The 18,180-nt window shown below is 40.9% G+C and overlaps 1 protein-coding gene and 2 non-coding genes across 3 annotated transcripts in view; all 3 read left to right on the top strand.

Moving 5' to 3' along the window:
* Positions 1-18,180, top strand: part of HS6ST3 (heparan sulfate 6-O-sulfotransferase 3) — a 697,920-nt gene that overhangs the window by 371,014 nt on the left and 308,726 nt on the right. The gene's annotated exons all lie outside the window — the stretch shown is intronic.
* Positions 10,337-10,408, top strand: TRNAY-GUA (transfer RNA tyrosine (anticodon GUA)). The gene has a single exon. It is a non-coding gene; the product is annotated as a tRNA-Tyr (tRNA).
* Positions 14,940-15,011, top strand: TRNAC-ACA (transfer RNA cysteine (anticodon ACA)). Its single transcript has one exon. It is a non-coding gene; the product is annotated as a tRNA-Cys (tRNA).

Below are 18,180 nucleotides of genomic sequence, written 5' to 3' on the forward strand. Positions count from 1 at the left end.
GAACCTACCTTCTGGAAGGAAGATAGGGTAATGGAAAAAAGAGGTAGAGTGATTTCCACTACTAGTTTGAGCAATTATGTCAATAGTGGTGCTATTGACCATGATAGTTTCTCTAATCATTTCTATATTTATTTTAAGTTTTAAAGCCATAAAAGGCCAGAGAAGTACTTCCTATCTCTCTTAATTTGAAAACAGCATATCTGTAGTATCCATTATAAACATACTATGATATTGGCAAGACACTTCACACACTTGTGCACACTCACAGAAACACTCAGAGAGAAACTCAAAATGGCAAAGCTGATAGAAAAAGAGGCTCCAGCTTAGTAGTATTAAGTATTTAAATTATATATACCCTCCAGATTGGTAAAAGCTAAGAAGTTGGATGAAACTAAGTGTTAGGTTGTAGATGGGGACTCTCATCCAATTTTTTTGGAGTAAAAATTGGTATAACTACTCTGGAAAACATTTTGGTATTACTGAGTAAATCTGAACCTGCATATAACCTTTAAACCCAGCGTACTTGCTATTAGGTGGAAACTCTCATGAATGCTTGCAAATTTTCACTGGGACACATGCATAAAAATAACTTTAGCATCAAACGTAGAAACAACCCAAATGACCAGGATTAGAATCAAAATCTACATGAGGTCTTACTCTGTGGACTACTACATGGCTGTAAAAATAACTGGAATGTAGCTTGTGCCTTCACTCGGATGAGTTTTGCACAGACGTAATGATGAATGAAAAGAAGCAAGCCTCTGATAATACACAGTGTATAATTTCACTTCTCTCAAGTTAACAAACAAAACTTTTACTTTGCATTTTATTTTTATTGAAATATAGTTGATTCACAATATTATATTAGTTTCTGGCATACAGAGTATGTGTAGTGATTCAGTATTTTTACAAATTATACTCCATCACATATTACTATAAGATAATGGCTATGATTCCCTCTGTTGTACAATTTATCTTTAACAAATGAAACTTTTAACACATTATTTAGAGATGTAACCCACATGTGTTAAAAGAAGTGTTAGGCTCAGGAAGAGAGGATGGGGGTGATGAGGAAGTGTGGGGTGACTGGGGTTGGAGCAACAAGGAACTTCTAAAGGATGGTACAGTTTTCTACTTTTGAATCTGGGTGATGCTTACACGGGTGCTTCAGTTCAATTCAGTTCAGTCCCTCAGTCGTGTCCAACTCTTTGCGACCCCATGGACCGCAGCACACCAGGCCTCCCTGTCCATCACCAACTCCCGGAGTTGACTCAAACTCATGTCCATTGAGTCGGTGATGCCATCCAACCATCTTATCCTCTATCATCCCCTTCTCCTCCCACCTTCAATCTTTCCCAGCACCAGGGTCTTTTCAAATGATTCAGCTCTTTGCATCAGGTGGCCAAAGTATTGGAGTTTCAGCTTCAATATCAGTCCTTCCAATGGATATTCAGGACTGATTTCCTTTAGGATGGACTGGATGGATACAGGTGCTTACTTTGTCATAATTTTTAAAAATCTTCATGTGTTTTCTCCATGTGATCATATCATGGTCAATTTTACAATAATAAAAACATTAAACCAAACTATGAGGATATCTCTCTCTCTGAGCCATTGAATTACAGATAATTACAGTTTCTTTTTCTTAATATTTTTCAACTGAAAATGATCATCAAAAAGAAATGACATGGCTTCCCAGGTGGCGCTAGTGGTAAAGAACCTGCCTGCCAATGTAGGAGACATAAGAGATGCAGGTTCTATCCCTGGGTTGGGAAGATCCCCTGGAGGAGGGCATAGCAACCCACTCCAGTGTTTTGCCTGGAGAATCTCCATGGACAAAGGAGCCTGGCAGGCTAAGGTCCATAGGGTCGCAAAGAGTCAGACACGATTGAAACAATTTGGCATGCATGCATGTTAGCATTTTTAAATTGGAAAAAATTTATTTGATGAGAGGGGACACATGCATCACCCATGAAAAGTCCTTGGTCATAGATTAAAATGATTGGTGCCCCTGAGTAGAATTTTATTTTTCTTAGCAAGACATGTCAGGGAAAAAGGTTAGGAAAAAAAATGCAGTGTCACTTGAAGCTAGTTTCCTCGACTTCAATTGTTTTGCCTTTACACGTATTTTTCCAGTTTCTTCTTTCTTCCTCCCATTTGCAAGTTAAGTGGAAGACATACTTATTGAACTGAGAGCGAGGTCATTTTTTGGCTTTTTGCTTTTTCTCCCTCAACGCGACATCATGTACTGCTTTTCATTTTGGGTGGGTGGGCATTAAGTAGTCTGTCTAAGGAATCCTTTGCACATTAGTGGTCGCACTTATCAACTTACCTTCTAAGTTGGAGTCCTCCATGCTGGCTAGAATTCAATGCATCGCATATATGGATCTCATTGTGTACAGTGTTTCAAAATGTGAAAGTGCTTCCAACTCTCCTTGTGTACTTATTTGCATTTCAGTGGAGAGGTCTTTCTCAAGCATGGTCATCTAATATGATGTGAGGAAAAATGACTGCAGGATTACATGCAGGAGAGCGATCATAGCAGTTGGCACCACCATTTACTTAAATCTGTCCTTAGTCCACTTTCCTTTTAATTAGTCTCATGGGAAAAGAGAAGCAAGATCATGCTGCAAAATGGGATATTTTTGGAATTCTCATTATTCTTTTATAATTGTGCCTCTGGTCATTTTTATTTTTTACCTCAGTAGAATTTCTAGCAAAAACCAGAGACTGGACAGGTTGTGGAACACCTACCTTATACAAGGCATTGTTCAAACTGTACAAATATACAGAGCCTGCTCTTTTCCCTTATGACCAAAAGGGACAGACAACCATGCTAATAATAGTACTTCATGTGAATAATGCTGCAATGAACTTGGGAGCACAGATCTCTCTTTGAGCTATTGACGTCATTTCCTTTGGGTATATACCCAGAAGTGGGATTCTCGGATGGTTTGGTTGTTCTAATTTTAATTTTTTGAGGAAACTCCATACTGTTTCTCATAGTGACTGCCCCAGTTTACATTCCCATCAACAGTGCCCAGTGGTCCCCTCTTCTTCACATCCTTGCGGGAGCCAGCGTCTGTCACCTGTTCTCTTTTTGATAATAACCATTTTCAGAGGTGTGAGGTGGTATCTCATTGTGGTTTTTATTTGCATGTACCTGTTGGCCATTTGTATATCTTCTTTGGAAAAGTGTTTAATTAAGACCTTTGCCAATTTTTAAATTGAGGTGTTTTTTTGGCTATTGAGTTATAGGGGTTCCTTATATATTTTGGATACATATTTTGAACTAACCTTTTTTTAAATCAGATATTAGGTTTGCAAATATTTTCTCCTGATTCATCCATTTGTTTTTCATTTCATTGATTGTTTCCTTTGCTGCGCAGAAGTTTTTTTTTTAGTTTGATGTAGTCCTACTTGTTTATTTTTGCTTTTTTTGCTTGAACTTTTAGTACTGTTACAGCATTTTTCACAATAGACAAAGTTATTTTGACATATTAGACATTTTATATTAGACATCTATATTAGACATTTCACTGTGTGTATGTTTATCAAAACATCATGCTAGACACCTCAAACACATACAATATTTAAAGTAATGATAATTATTATTATAAGTGATGACAATAACAACCACAGAATTAATTTAGCATTCCTCTATAAACAGCCTTTATATATGAAGTCATCTAGTGTTCAAACAACTGCATCGCATGGCTGTTATTTGATATCATTTTGCAGATGAGGGAATTGAGACTGAGACATCAAATCATGTGCCCTAAGTTATAGTACTACTGACGGGTACAGTCAGAATTTAAAAACTTCTGAAAGGTACAGTCAGCATCTTGAATATGCATTTCTCATAAATTATGAGAAAGCATAGAAAGCAAGAAATTGGATGTCTTTAAATTGAGGGACTTCACTTTCACTTTTTACTTTCATGCATTGGAGAAGGAAATGGCAGCCCACTCCAGTGTTCTTGCCTGGAGAATCCTAGGGCCGGGGGTGCCTGGTGGGCTGCCGTCTATGGGATCGCACAGAGACGGACATGACTCGGGTGACTTAGCAGCAGCAGCAAACTGATAAAAGTGTAAGAACACAGAAATTGAACTGATGGAACGTTTGTTTAGTTTCGTGGTCAGGTAGCCTGACTGTAGACCCACTGTTTGTACCCACTACATATATGGTGTTCAAGCTCACTACAAAATAAAGCTGAAAATAAGGTTGGTGCAAGGACTAGGTATGGACTGAGAGTTGTACTAGTCAAGGTGAAGATGCCGAATGAAACCCGGGAATTTGAAACTGACTTCATTAAAGACCCATTCCTGGTGTGGTAGAGTCAGTATTGGTCAGTCCTGTGGTTTTTTTGGTTGACATTCAAGGTTTGTGCCTTCCTAATGATTAAAACTTCTGTTTTCTTTATGTGTATCTAAATGTTGACTTTTCCCAGCGACTATTTACACTTCAAAATGTCAGAAATTGCTCCACACCATCCTAAATGAAAACTTCGGTGCCTTAAGTCTAAGAAAATGACCAATCAGACTTAGAAACAAGTGTGCAAACAATGTATGGCATGATGTACTAGGCATCTTGAATGGGTTTTCCTCATAAATTATGAGAAAGCACAGGAAGCAAGAAACTGCATCGTTAAATTGAAAAAAGGGTGAGTAAGAACACAGAAATTGAACTGATGAAGAACTTATTTGGTTTTGTGGTCATTTGACTGAATATATTTTGTGTGGTCGTTTGAATTTTAATAGACTACACCACCCCACCCCACCCCCATCATGTGGTTAATCAGATGTCTTTTTTCTGCAAGGAAAATAAGGACACTGAAAGTAAAATACATGCTAATCCATAACTGTGTTTGAGTGATTGTTCCCACTGAAAGTTTAAGTCTACCCGACACGCTCATGCTGAGTCAAGGTGTCACCTTCTTAAACAAAAAGACAAATCTACTGTGCATATATTATGGAGCTCTGTTTATAGAGGCTATGAAGTGATCATTTAGAATTTTACATGTTTTTAAGACATAAAATATTTATCTTGGATCTTGGGGCACTGAATGTAAAATACAGTAATTCACAAGAAGAGCTGCCTTCACCAAGCTCCTCTCTTTGGCAAGACCTAAAAAAGTCCATTTTCTATTACTGTTCCATATTGATCTCCTTCAAGGAGGCTAGTGAGTAATTTCAGCACCGCTGTTTTCTTCTTGTTTATTCATGTCTTTTAAGAGAGAAAAGAAATATTTGCTAATGGAAGAAACAAAACAACATATTTGCACCATGCTGTGCCTTTCTTTTGACAAGGGCAGATGTGGTAAGGAAGCTTTTCTCCTTCATAAAATTGTTTACAGGAAACAGTGGGAAAGAGCAAAAGAATAACAGTGTTTCTTTAGCAGCTGGAGGTTATCTGAATGGAGTCTTCAATTCCCATGCATGTTTTGTAATGCAGATTTCTTTGAAAATGGTCTTGCCAGTGCACCTTAAATACATTTTGGAATTATTTTACCATGAAATTAGTTTTCTCCATCATTGGCTTAGTTGAATCCCCCGCCTTTTTTTTGATCAATGCTGGGACATTAAAAATAAAGCCCTGGCTGCACATGCTACTTTTATAAGTTCCTATCACAAATCCATCAGTGTGTGTTGAAAACCAGGTCATTGTTGCAGTCTGGTTACTTGGTGCTTGCTCCTCCACCTCTTGCCCCGAGCCTTCATTCTCCACTTCTGCCTCTGATGCTGGCCCACATTTGTCTACTGATTATCATTTATTATGCAAATAGAGAAGGAAAGGAGAAGGAAATGGCAACCTACTCCAGTATTCTTGCCTGGAGAATCCGCTGGACAGAAGAGCCTGGTAGGCTACAGTCCATGGGGTTGCAAGAGTCAGACCCGACTTAGCGACTAAACCACCACCACCAGAGAAGGAAAGGTGCTTCGGGAGAAAAAGTGGCACAGAATTTTTTTGCAACTGGATGAGCCATATCAGAAATTACTGATCCAAATAGCAACTCATGGTTCAGAAATTATAGTGGGAAACCAGCTAATGGTGATGATGTTGGTAGAGGTGATAGTGGTAAGGGTGATGGAGGTGGTGGTAGGAATGGTCTTCGAGATGATTGATGGTAGTGATGATGACAGCGGCAGTGGTGATGGTGATTGTAGTGGTGATGGTGGTGTGAGTGATGCTGGTGTTAGTGATGGCGGTGGTGATAAGTAATGGCAGTGATGGTGGTGTTGGTGATGGTAGTGATGGTGGTGGTGGTGATGATAAGTAATGGCAGTGATGGTGGTGTTAGTGATGATGATGGCGATGGTGATAAGTAATGGCAGTGATGGTGGTGTTGGTGATGGTAGTGATGGCGATGATGATGGCGGTGGTGATAAGTAATGGCAGTGATGGTGGTGTTGGTGATGGTAGTGATGGCAATGATGATGGCAGTGGTGATAAGTAATGGCAGTGATGGTGGTGTTAGTGATGGTGATGATGATGGTGGTGGTGATAAGTAATGGCAGTGATGGTGGTGTTGGTGATGGTAGTGATGGCGATGATGATGGCAGTGGTGATAAGTAATGGCAGTGATGCTGGTGGTAGAAGGGGTATGGCAATGACTTAAAAAAACATCAAAATCAGTTGAGATTCTAAGAAATATGGTTGGTGCAATGCTTTCTCTCTGTGCTGCTCAATTTACAACAGGTGGTCCTCTTTCTATAGTAACATTTTTCTGTATTTAAAAATACAATTAATTTTCACAAGGGAAGTCTTTATCAAACATGCTACATACATATAGAAGATACCTCAAAGTCAGCAAAACATATTTTCAATGATTTGTTGGGCACCCATTCAGTACCCTTGGGGAATGAGAGTTATAAAAAGAAAATTAACCCTGTAGATGTAGTCGTGTTAAAAATCTCCCCATATTCACTTTTCCAACTGCTTTTATACCTGGGAGTATGGTCTCTGTGTCATTGCTAGTTGGCACATTTTTTTCCATTCCACACTTTGAAATATGAATCTATTACAGAAGGATCATGTTGGTGAGGTATTGGGGATGAATAAGTTACGAACAGTAATTAGTTTTCAGACACTCCATTTGAGCATGGCAATGCATTTTTCCACCCAAAATAATTTCCTCCCAAGCAGTTGGTTTGTAATAAGAAGAATTTAGTTTGACTCAACTCGCATATTCTGAGTGGGTTGTCTTTATCTTCTTGACATATCATTTTCCAATCTCATTGTATTGTTCCTTCTGTTCATTGTTTCCCACAAAAGATTTCCTCTTCTAGAGAGGTAACCTGTGACACCTATTCCTCATATCTTTCCCGTTAGACAACAACAGCAAAAAATAATTTTTCAACCCAGCCCATGTACCCTCCACCTAAAGCCCTGCCTCTTCCATTGTCGTGGTTCTCAGAAGTGTTTTAAGAGTTGTCTCCCTTTGTTTATACTTTCTCGTCTTCTCTTCAGCCCGCTGCAGTCTGGAATCTGTCCTGATCACTCTGTAAATTTCCCCTCAACGTTAGCCAATGACCATTTTTGCTCATAACTTTTTCTCCAAGTAGTAAGCACCTTTAATTTCATGGCTGTAGTCACCATCTGCAGTGATTTTGGAGCCCCCCCAAAATAAAGTCTTCCACTGTTTCCACTGTTTCCCCATCTATTTGCCATGAAGTGATGGGACCAGATGCCATGATCTTAGTTTTCTGAATGGTGAGCTTTAAGCCAACTTTTTCACTCTCCTCTTTCACTTTCATCAAGAGGCTCTTTAGTTCTTCTTCTCTTTCTGCCATAAGGGTGGTGTCATCTTCATATCTGAGGTTATTGATATTTCTCCCGGCAATCTTGATTCCAGCTTGTGCTTCATCCAGCCCAGCGTTTCTCATGATGTACTCTGCCTGCAAGTTGAATAAGCAGGGTGACAATATACAGTCATGACGTTCTCCTTTTCCTATGTGGAACCAGTCTGTTGTTCCATGTCCAGTTCTAACTGTTGCTTCCTGACCTGCATACAGATTTCTCAAGAAGCAGTATTCCCATCTCTTTCAGAATTTTCCAGTTTATTGTGATCCACACAGTCAAAGGCTTTGGCATAGTCAGTAAAGCAGAAATAGATGTTTTTCTGGAACACTCTTGCTTTTTTGATGATCCAGCAGATGTTGGCAATTTGATCTCTGGTTCCTCTGCCTTTTCTAAATCCGGCTTGAACATCTGGAAGTTCATGGTTCACAAATTGTTGAAGCATGGCTTGGAGGATTTTGAGAATTACTTTACTAGCTTGTGACAAACTTAGCATATTAAAAAGCAGAGACATTACTTCACCAACAAAGGCCTGTCTAATCAAAGCTCTGGTTTTTCCAGTAGTCACGTATGGATGTGAGAGTTGGACTATAATGAAAGCTGAGTGCCGAAGAATTGATGCTTTTGAACTGTGGTGTTGATGAAGACTCTTGAGAGTCCCTGGGACTGCAGGATACCCAACCAGTCCATCCTAAAGGAAATCAGTCCTAAATATGCATTGGAAGGACTGATGTTGAAGCTGAAACTCCAATACTTTGACCACCTGATGCGAAGAGCTGACTCATTTGGAAAGACCCTGATGCTGGGAAAGATTGAGGGCAGGAGGAGAAAGGGACGACAGAGGATGAGTTGGTTGGATGGCATCACTGACTCAATGGACATGAGTTTGAATAAACTCCGGGAGTTGGTGATGGACAGGAGGCCTGGCGTGCTGCAGTCCATGGGGTCAGAAAGAGTCAGATACGACTGAGCAACTGAACTCAACTGAACTGATTTTTGCTCAACCAAGAGCCCATTCCTCAGACTCTTCCTTGTCATCTAGATGGCATTCTACCTTGTTGATTATACCCTCTCTGATAAACTGTTAGACCGATAGCCCACTTCTAGACTTGTCCAAGTCTGGGAAGGTTATTCCAGAGCATCGGTGTTTATATCACAACTTTGAACTGCTGGCCAAAATCTATTCATTTATCTGTCCTGCCTCTTTTGTATCCCTCATGCCTAGCAGATGTATGACTATTTTCCTCAGATTTCTTTCAATTTTGAGTTTTCTTGAGCTTAAGCAAATGAAAGTGCTTCCCTGGTAGCTCAGACACTAAAGAATTTACCTGAGATATGGGAGACCTGGGTTCGATCCCTGGGGTGGGAAGATCCCCTGGAGAAAAGAATGGCAACCCACTCCAGTATGTTTGCCTAGAGAATCCCACGGACAGAGAAACCTGGCCAACTATCCATGGGGTCGCAGAGAGTCAGACACGACTGAGGGATAACAATACTTGCCTAGGCAAATGGAGGATTTATTACTGTGATTCAGTGTTACATCTCAGATCAAAAAGCAGGAAGTGCTGCCAGGCCTGTGGGGGCTGAGAACAGGAAGCGGCATGTCTGGGAACCAAGACGGTTGATCTTGGATGTACTCTGCCCTCTGGAGCCAATGAACTATGAACTCCTGCTTCCTTGTCTGTTTCACCCCCATTTTTTTTTCTTTCTACAGACTAGCTCTCCCTGCTTATAAGCTTTCTTTTTGCTCCTCTGGGTTTACAGGTCCTCAGGGCCTGTTGTCTGTGCCAGGGGAGCGGGGACGAGTGATAGAAACCCCCAGAAGTTCTGCTCACAGGAGCGGGGGAGGCAGGCCAACATTCCCATTTCAGCAGGCTCTTAAAAATCTGGTGAATGACTGAGCATCTCTCTCCCATCTTCTCTCATTTCCTTAAGCAATCTAAACTCTCCAAACACTAATATTTCTCACTGACAAGAAAGTGATTTTAGCCAGCAGAGCTTCAACCTTCCTCTCCACTCCCCTTAGTCCCACAGTGGGATATATTGTCCTTATCAAAAGAGCTATTTTTATCTAAAATGAGTTATTTCTGGAGTCTGAGTAGACCATCGTCTTCTGATTTTGGTTAAAAAAAAAAGTGGGAGAAATGGATTCAGTACTTCTGTGAGTCAGTTATTGCTACAGGAATGCAGTGTGATGAACAGTGACCCAAATCTCGGGGCTGAAAAGCGCAGGCATTTATTTTTCTTGCTCTGGGATCTGCAGGAGCTGAGGTCTGGCTGATTCTGACTGAACGTGTTGCAGCCAGGTGTGGGTCCGATCATTTTAGGACCTCGGCTGAAGGGCCAGGGGCTCTGTGGAATTTGCTCCTCCTGGGCAGAATCCTGAGTGGAAATAGGGGTTGCTTCTGCAGATCTGGGTTCAGACTTGACAACTCTCCTATTGTTTATAAAGTCAGAGACACGGCACTCGACTACCATAGTCCTCAATCACTTAAAAGATTTCAGTGGATTTTCCGTTTTTAAGGGTAAGTTCCAATCCCTGGTGGCTCAGAGGTTAAAGCGTCTGCCTGTAATGTAGGAGACCCAGGTTCAATCCCTGGGTTGGGAAGATCCCCTGGAGGAGGCAATGGCAACCCACTCCAGTATTCTTGCCTGGAGAATCCCATGGACAGAAGAGTAGTTCTCCAATTACATGTCTAAACCACCAGTGTCTTCCCAAAGCCAAGTTTGTGCCCTTCTCACTTTCCCATAAGTGTTTTGCGATTCCCACCTTGTCTGCATGCACGTGGGTGAATTGACTAACACGGAGTGCTCTTACTTTGTAAGTGACTGATAGATAGTTACATGCATGGTCTTGAGTACCCCTGGTGGGATGATAATAAGGAAATGGGGACTTAGTTGGTCGTAGATTGTTTTCTTTATTCAATAAACAAAAGGGGAGGAATGTAGCCAGGGCTGGGTTCCTCCGTCTTCTTGGCTTGTATCAAAAGGAGTTTAATCTTTATCTGAACTTCTCTAGAGCCTAAGTGACTGCATGCCAAATCATGGTAGATAACTCCTTCAAAAAGTACATGCTGACTTGTTTTTGAATGCATGTGCTGTTTAAAAATAGGTAGGGAGTTTGACACACACCTGAGGGCGTCGGAGATGGTAGCTGAGGTCTGGCCTTGCAGCCTCTTCTGGAAGAAGGGGGGACGCTTTCTCCTCACCTCACCTCTTGTCTCCAGCTGCTGGCGGCACTTGGCTCACACAGGCAACGTCCAATTACTCAGAATCCCTGCCCCTGCTCTTGGCAGGAACTTAAACTGCCTGGCTTTCACAGATGATGGATGACCCTTTTGGTAGAGTACGATTTCTCTAGAATGCTAGGAGCTTGAGTCCGGAAGAGGGAAGGTCTCTGCTCTCACAGGAAAGCCTAACTGAGAACACGGCCAGACAAAGTCAAGAGGCCACCGAGCGAAGGTCCTGGTGTGATTTCATCAGAGTCCAGCGAGGACAGCGCTGCTCACTAACGTGTTGGCTGCAATTTACTCTTCAGTGAGAAACTGTAGTTGTTCCTCAGTGAGAATTTTCTTTCCAGTGTGGTGTTTTACCTCAGTGGAATGGGAACGGCCTGGCTAAGTGTTGTGAGTGTTCCCGTAGCCTTGTATGGCCTCCCCAGAAACTACAAGATGAATGAAAAGTTGCAGAGATGGCTGTCAACACACAATGAGCAGTGAAAATCAATGAGAGGAAAATGGTTCATTTTTGCTTCATCGATTTTTGCTAGTCAATGAATCTTCTTCATTTTATATACACCTCCCACCCTCAATATTTTTTCCCTGTTGGACACATCTTGATGTGACTGCCCTGCATCAAGCATGGTACTGAGACTGCCGGTTCTTTGGGTCACAGGAAGTTGTTAGGGATGCAACGTGCTCAGTCTGGTGAGGAACACAGTGAGATGAAGCCGAGGCTTGGATAAGGTGATGCTTGCTTTTCTCATTAGAGAACATCTGATACAATGGATGGATGGGGACCATGGTATTAGGATTCGTCAGGTTAGCTTAGAGACTGGATGGATCATGTTCAAATGGATAGGAAACATTTAAAACGAACAAAATAAAGGACACTGGTAACAGGACCTGTAGATGAAGAACAGAATGAATACAGGGCTCAGGGAAGTGAGTAACGTTAAATCCATATGGGGCCAGTTGTTGGACTTAGAGAGCTTCCCAGGTGGCACTAGTGGTAAAGAACTCACCTGTCAATGCACGAGACATGAGATACCGGGTCAATCCCCAGGTCAGGAAGATCCGCTGGAGGAGGGCATGGCAACCCACTCCAGTATTCTTGTTTGAAGAATCCCATGGACAGAGGAGCCTGGCAGGCTACAGTCCATAGGGTCACAAAGAATGGGACATGACTGAAGTGGCTTAGCATGCACGCATGCATAGGACTTAGAATGCATCTTTGGCTTAACACAATGTTACTGCATTGATGGTTTTGTGAGAATGCAAAACAAACAAACAAAAAAGCATTAGTCTACAGTTCAGTTCAGTCGCTCAGTCGTGTCCTACTCTTTGTGACCCCATGAACCGAAGCACACCAGGCCTCCCTGTCCATCACCAACTCCCGGAGTCCACCCAAACCTATGTCCATCGAGTCAGTGATCCCATCCAACCATCTCATCCTCTGTCATCCCCTTCTCCCTCCACCCTCAATCTTTCCCAGCATCAGGGTCTTTTCAAATGAGTCAGCTCTTTGCATCAGGTGGCCAAACTATTGGAGCTTCAGCTTCAACATCAGCCCTTCCAATAAACACCCAGGACTGATCTCCTTTAGGATGGACTGGTTGGATCTCCTTGCAGTCCAAGGGACTCTCAAGAGTCTTCTCCAACACCACAGTTCAAAAGCATCAATTCTTCAGCACTCAGCTTTCTTTAGAGTCCAACTCTCATATCCATACATGACCACTGGAAAAACCATAGCCTTGACTAAACGGACCTTTGTTGGCAAAGTAATGTCTCTGCTTTTTAATGTGCTGTCTAGGTTGGTTGTAACTTTCCTTCCAAGGCGTAAACATCTTTTAATTTCATGGCTGCAATCACCATCTGCGGTGATTTTGGAGCCCAGAAAACTAAAGTCAGCCACTGTTTCCCCTGTTTCCCCATCTATTTGCCATAAAGTGATGGGACTGGCTGCCACCATGATCTTAGTTTTCTGAATGGTGAGCTTTAAGCCAACTTTTTCACTCTTCTCTTTCACTTTCATCAAGAGGCTCTTTAGTTCCTCTTCACTTTCTGCCATAAGGGTGGTGTCATCTGCATATCTGAGGTTATTGATATTAGTCTACAGTAGTATAAGTTTAATATATTAAGTTAATGATTTGGAGTTACTGGTGTGTTTTTCGTCACCATACTATGGGGAAGAATCATTTTCTCATAATGAAGAGAAATCAGAAGCCCAGAAATCATGATCTCTTAGAGTGTTTGCCCAAGGGAGGTTTGTTCAAATTAATACAAACAGGATAATAAAAAAAATTGTAGTAAGTACAGCAAGTATTGTCTCTAGCTAGAACTTGTGTTAGTTATTTCTTTTGAATAATCATTATATTGCTCTCCATATTTTTAACTCTCAGATGAGAAACTGAGGCACAGGATTTTTTTTTTTAATTGCATACTATCAAATGGAAGCTAAATGCAAGAACTTCTTAGAGAAGAACTCAAAACCCTAAACGTTTTACATATTGATTGGCAATTGAAACACATTACCTTCTTGGGGCGCAGTCAACAGTTATTGGAATTTTCCCAAGTAGGGAAAAGCAAGATTCAAAGCTAAAATGCAACTCTCTTCTCACCGGCCAAGGCTATTTATTTTGTTCCTGTATAGACCTTTAATTTACATATTGCGTTAGGAAACTCTTGCTCTGATAACTAGTAATAAAATGTCTTGAATATTCTTGGGTTTAGAACGTGTTTAATTCTCTGGGCTATTGTTCCTCTTCAGTGTTATCCATTTTGCTTTTGGACCAAGAAGGTGGGCGGTGACTTAAAGGTCGGCTCCTGGTTCTAAGCAATGCCTTTTCACAGGACAGTTAGTGCTTATGTAGCTCTGGACACATCATGACACAGGGATGACAGGTGGTTGATAGCAGTTATTAAAATAGGTTCCACATTTTTTAAGACCTGGGGCATTAATACAAACCTAATAGTTCAATTGCTTCATAATAAGTGTGTAATGTGTTCTTCAAGTGGGTTTTCACAAGTTTCCTTTTATTTCCCTGGAAACCTCTATCCTCTCCTTGACCATCAGCAGTCTGTTAAGGCCCGTATCAGCAGAAGTGATTTGGCTAGAATATTGCCTTGAGAAAATAGTGGCATTACCCATCAGCAAGTATTACACAGAAAAAAAAAAAGAACTCCTGAATTTGTTTTGCTAATGGTATGCACTAGTTAATGAGGGACTTTACTCATCCAACCATAGTCACTGGGGGAAAAAAATCACATGAAATCATTCTAACTTTGTCCCTCACTAAACCTGGTAAGGCACAAAGACATCTGTGGTCATATTGCAAAATGAGGAATCCAGAAGTCGAAATGGCCCTTAATGACAATTAGATTAACCTCATCTAAATTTTTTCATCCACAAAAGGAACAAAGAACCGTGAAATGAACAAAGAAACCTCATTCTGGTCTTCTCAGCCCTAATATTCAAACTGCTTTAGAAGAACATAATCTCACCTGCTGAGATGCACAGTGACCTAGGCAGCTGGTAGATTTTAGCAACCACCATCTGAAAACAGCAAGAACTATCCTTTTTTTGAAAGGAATGAGTGGTGCTTTGTCATAGCTAGTGAAAACTCTTAAATGTAAGGAGTAACTCTGACATGGACATGATAAGAAGAGTCTGTCTTCATCTTTGCTGGAGATGTAATACTCTAAGAACACAGATAATTAGGCTAATTTTCTTCCACAGCTACTCGGGATCCCTAGATAAATCTGATGGATGGGTTGCCCAAGGAGGCAGAGAACTAAGACGTGAATCATTCCTTGAAAGTATTTACTACCCGTGGTGACATTAGACCTTGTGAATGTTGCCAAATGTGGTTGACTAGGATGGGGTCTATTTGTGGTGAAGTATCTTCATTCGTATGGACTTCCCCGGTGGCTCAGATAGTAAAGCGTCTGCCTACAATGCGGGAGACCCAGGTTCGATCCCTGGGTGGGGAAGATCCTCTGGAGAAGGAAATGGTAACCCACTCCAGTACTCTTGCCTGGAAAATCCCATGGGAGAAGCCTGGTAGGCTATAGTCCATGGGGTCGCAAAGAGTGACTTTACTTACTTATCTTCGTTTGTAGGAAGAGAAATATATTTGTGCAGAAAGTGATGGGAAACCAGTATTTAAGCAAGAGTTCATTTCAAAGGATGGTTGATTGGAGCTTACAATGACAACACCTTGCTTTGACAGTGTCTTTGAGTCCCCCTGAATAATTTAGAGTATTCCACACATACTGAGGGTTGGAAGAAGTTGTAAGGAGGAATTTCATGAATTCCATATGGGGCATGAGTTACTAAGAAAGGTTGGTAACTCATCAACTTCCTTTGTGAGTTGTTGTTGTTGTTGCTTTAAATCAACCAGTTTTGGTAAAACATTGGTCATGTGGCATTTCTTTTCATTTTCTTCATGAGGACCCTGAGACTAACAGTGGCCTATTTTTACCCCCCACATATCATGCTCTAATTAGAAGTACAGGAAGGTAAACCTTTGGAATTCTGGACCAACATACTCTCCAGGATGCTATTGCTTCATTTAATTTGTACAGAAGGCAGTGTGATGGGGAACAGGGGCAGAGGAGAGGGACACATGGGGAAGAAAAGAGTGGTATAACCTGACTTTTTATTTCAGGCATCAGACCTCAAATGACAGTCTCAAGTTCCACAAAGTGAAAAGTTAAGACAAATTAGTGATTATCATACTGAGTGAAGTAAGTCAGACAAAGATAAATCTCATATGATATCACTTATATGTAAAATCTAAAAAAAAAAAAAAAAATGGTACAAATGAACTTACTTAAAAAATGGAAATAGATTTACAGACATAGAGAACAAACTTAGAGTTATCAAAGGGGAAAGGGGAGTGGGAAGGATAAATTAGATCACAGAATTACACTACCAGAAAAGACCCTGATGCTGAGTAAGATAGAATGCAGGAAGAGAAGGGGATGACAGAGGATGAGATGGTTGGATGGTATCACCGACTTGATGAACATGAGTTTGAGCAAGCTCCAGGAGATGGTGAAGGACATGGAAGCCTGGCATGCTGCATTCCATGGTGCTGCAAAGAGTCAGACACGACTGAATGACTGAACAACAACATACAAAATAGATAAACAGCAAGGACTTTCTGTATGGAACTGTATAGCGCAGTATCTTGTGATACCCATAATGAAAAATAATCTAAAAATAATGTATGTGGATAACTGAGTCACTTTGCTGTACTTCTAAAGCTAACACAGCATTGTAAATCAACTATTTTGTTGTTGCTATTGTTTAGTCGCTAAGTTATGTCCAACTCTTGGCAATGCTGTGGGCTGCAGCCCACTGGCCTCCTCTGTCCATGGGATTTTCCAGGCAAGGATACTGGAGTGGGTTGCTATTACCTTCTCCAGGGGTTCTTCCTGACCCAGGGATCCAACTTGCATCTCCTGAATTGCAGGCAAATAGTTATTTAAATAGAAAAGATAAGAAATTAAGTAGTTTCCATAGGGTCAAACAACAAATTAGGAAATAGACATTCACCTCTGTTTAATTAAGTGGGCCAACCATAAATTTTAAAACTTCATTGACTAAATTAGCCAGAGGACACTATTAGAAAAATCAGACTTTCACATTTGAAAATTTTAATAAGAATCTGTGGGAGCACACACACCCACATACACACACACCCCTAAATGAAGTTAATTACTAAATCATAGGAACTATGCTTTAATTTAAAAAATTTAAAAGGTAAATGAAATTAATTTTAATAATACATTTTACCCAATATACCCAAATATTATTTCAAAATATGCAAAGCAGTATAATACCTAAAAATATTACCATGTGCTTTAATATATGACAGTATTCTAAACTTCTCTCCCTGGTAGATCAATGGTAAAGAATCTGCCCGCAATGCAGACTTGCAGGACATATAAGCTCGTTCAACCCCTAGGTTGGGAAGATCCCCTGGAGAAGGAAATGGCAACCCACTCCAGGGTTCTTGCCTGGAAAATTCCATGGACAGAGGAGCCTGGCGGGCTGCAGTGCCTGGTGTTGCAAAGAGTCGGACGTGCATGTATGTCCTTATGCCTTTGGTTCAACCAAACGAATGCCTAATTTTCATGAATAATCGCCTACTTTCACGTATACGAAAATGGAATATCCTGTATACTACCATTTGCTACATGATTTATTCAAATCAACAACATAACAAAATAAAGCCCCTCTGTCTGGGTATGACGGAGGCCTCAGTCTGGAAGGGGACTGGCTTTTCTCCAAGAAATTTTATTCTGATTAGATGTGGCCAGTAGTCTGTAACTAATTAATGTTTGTTCAGAGAAGAAAGAAGCACTAGCTTAGTGCCCCAGGCCTTACTCTGTAGGTATTCAAGCAACATGTGCGAAATGACTGATACGGACTTTTGAAGACCTGGGATTAGGACGTAGTATTTTAAGTCAGGGTGGATTGGTCAGTCTTACTTGTGCTCTTTGACAGCCTGCTTCTTCTTGGTCAGGGCTATCAAAAGGGGAATTAGCAGAGAGGAGTTTTAAAGAGGACAAGGGACAAGAACATGGAGAATGCAGGGGCTAATGACAGGAGTCCTAAGAGGCAAGAAAGGAAAGAACATCGGGAGTAGCTTAAAAAACTAATGTATTTAGAAAACTATAAAGGATGAGGAGGACAGAGGAGCCTGGCAGGGGAGCTGAGAAGAGGTCCATTATCCCCCATATAGTTCCCTGGATTCATTTCCAGTCTAATTGTTTACTATTTGTTCCTGCTTGAAATAAAAGTCCATCTCATTTCCAAGTAAGTGCATTTCCACTGCTGCCATTGGACTAGTTTTTATGTGATCAATAATAATAATAACAGGAATAATATTATCCCTACCTTTTATAGTTAACATTTACTTTGTGCCTGTCACTCTGTGGCTGTTCTATGTTCATGACTCCAAATTTTACAACTCCATAATGGAGATGTGATTACTCCATGGAAATGTGATTACACTTCCCAAATGGAGATTTGGGGGCTAAGAAAGATTAAGTTGTTTGCCTGGGATCACACAGTTTCCAAGTGGTAGAAGAAGAATTTGAAGCCAGATTGATCAGACTTGAAGTCTTTTCTCTGCCTTTTTTTTTTTTT

Source organism: Dama dama, chromosome 30 (assembly GCF_033118175.1).
Source record: "Dama dama isolate Ldn47 chromosome 30, ASM3311817v1, whole genome shotgun sequence".
Classification (NCBI taxonomy): domain Eukaryota; kingdom Metazoa; phylum Chordata; class Mammalia; order Artiodactyla; family Cervidae; genus Dama; species Dama dama.